We start from the raw sequence: 2,643 nt of genomic DNA on the forward strand, positions 1-2,643 counted from the left end.
ATGATATACAGTATATTTCAAACTTCTTACCACGGGACATGTAAAAGTGATTAGGATATAAAACCTTAAAACCAAAAAGAGTTAAAATAACCTCCACAGAGAAGGATCCACGATCAACAAAATCTCCATTAAAAAGCTAAAAATACAATCACACACACACACGGTAATAATGCAATATCATGTACATGTACAACAGTGATGTGGTCAATTACTTGCATTTTTTAATAATTACATTACAATTACTTTCTAAATTGTTCAATTCTATTACCATTACCATTACTCCCATAATTTTTTGTACCAATTACCATTACCAATACCCTTTAAAGTACTAACAGCATTACCATTACTCACTAACTTTCAAACACCATTACAATTACCATTACCATTACCCCTAAGCTACAAGCAGCATTACAATTACAATTACCATTACCATTACTTCAAAATGTTATATTCAATGTTCGTTAATGTTAATGTTTAATGTTTTGTTAATGTTATATGTAGTTTGTACATGACATGTGCATGTAACATGTAAAATAACACGTCACATATGCAGATCTATATCATTGATTCATTGTTGACTATCTATCTACTGAAGTACAGTATTACAAGTATATGTACATGTAATGGAGTAATTAATTACAAAATTACCTTTGTGCTTCAACTAAACCAATTACCATTACAATTACCCTCTAAGCATAGACTAGCATTACAACTACCATTACCATTACCAAGGAAAAGTACTCATTTTGTAATTAATTACAATTACAATTACCACATCCCTGATGTACAATACTTGGAAATTCTATAATACTACATCACTAAATTATTTATTATCATTATGATACATAAGGATTCTCCATTGAAGGTATGCCATTGAGTTCAAATATATTATAAAGATCATAATACTGTCCATGTATGTCACCACAAATTGTAAACTTATTTTTATTTTATAAGAAGCAGAAGTACAATAAAAGTGTGCAACAGTGGCAGATCTAAGCGGGCCAGGGGGGGCAATGCCCCTCCAAAAATTTTTATGGAGTAACGTAAACTTAGTTTTACCTATATAAACTGTGAAGCAGCTGCAGTACTTGACTATGTAAACAATCTTTAAACCACCAAGGAGCTCATTTTAGCAGGCTTAAGGCAGATTTACGATATAATGCTAGGCCAATGTACTGTCAACTTTTAATCAAAAGCATGGACAATTTGACCTTTTCAAGCATGCTTTACACTAGAGTTGAACCAAGTTCAACTTCTGCATCAATGTAATGTCAGGACTAGCGTAATATTGTAAATCCACCTTGAGTCTTCATAATTTTGACTTTGCTAAAAGGTCTGCCATGATTCTGCCATGTTCTGCACAAGCTTACTTGACCACACTCCCTAATTACCCCCACCCATCTCATAATTGCCCCCAAAAATTAAATCCTAGATCTGCCCCTGGTGTGTAACTTACGTCAGGCAGTATTGTAACATCAACAAGAGAGGGACAACCTGAAAACATGTCCTTGGCCGAGGATTATTCTATAAGGATGAAAAGAAGGAACAGCTATACCACAGCCCTAAGTACTATAGAAAGGAGCATCAGGGTGCAACAAAAAACCAAAATGGCAGCACACTTCTTTGGATTAGTTTGAATGCGTCCATGCAACTAGACTAGCAACTAACATGTATGTATACATATCAGAAAAAATTATAAAAATAAAGAATTCTCTTCTAGTCATTTTTAGGGCTAGCCTTTGGTTGTTGGCCCAATTTTTGAGCAACTTTAAAAATTCATAAAAAATCCAAATTTGATTGGATTTAGCTCAAAGTTGATGCACAACATAGGAACATGTATGCATCAGGAAAAAATTAAAAATAAAGAATTCTCTTCTAGCCATTTAGCTGACCTCTTTAATTGAATCTTTTTGGAGAGAGGGTCTTTTCATATTAGCCTAGAAATTCTGGTCTACAAAACAAAAACTGCAGAGCACACTGAAAATTTCTTTACAGCAGAAGGTGGGTCGCATCAGGCGGATCGGAACAGAGCACGAGACTAAGCATAGATATATGATTAGAGTAAATGAAAATTATTATCTACTCTTGATGAAAGGGATTGGCACAGGAAATGCGGGTTGGGTAAAAAAACTGGGATTTTCTTGCTTTATTCTTGAATAACTCCAAGAGAATACAATTCATGCAAACAAAATTCACACACAATACTAACTGCTGGATTAAGCGTAGCTTGAAGCCAGATCCAGCATAGATACTATATATACCAAGTGGATGCGAAACAGGAAGTGGATTGTACATGAAATTATATTGGTGACGTCACGAGCAGTATGCCTATGCTCTTTTCGCTCTAGCGTAGCCTCTAGTGGCCTTGTTTCTCAAAGTTTTGGGTTCTTGGTCAGGTTACTACTTTCCTGAGTTGAAGTAAGTATTATGAAGTCTCTATTAGCTCGAATGACCTGCTGAATCCTTGTTTGCTTGATCACTGGATCTCGTTGTACTGTAAAACATGGCGGCCTATAGTTCTGACTTTAAACACCTTTTCTCCAATCTGGGGCAGAGTTAGTAAGTGTTACTTGGGTAGAAGAAGGATATTATTGTGTTACATGGTCTGTAACTACTAGTTTTCCACTGCAGTTTTATAAAATA

The sequence above is a fragment of the Amphimedon queenslandica genome, unplaced genomic scaffold (assembly GCF_000090795.2).
Source record: "Amphimedon queenslandica unplaced genomic scaffold, v1.1 AMPQUscaffold_10659, whole genome shotgun sequence".
Taxonomy (NCBI): domain Eukaryota; kingdom Metazoa; phylum Porifera; class Demospongiae; order Haplosclerida; family Niphatidae; genus Amphimedon; species Amphimedon queenslandica.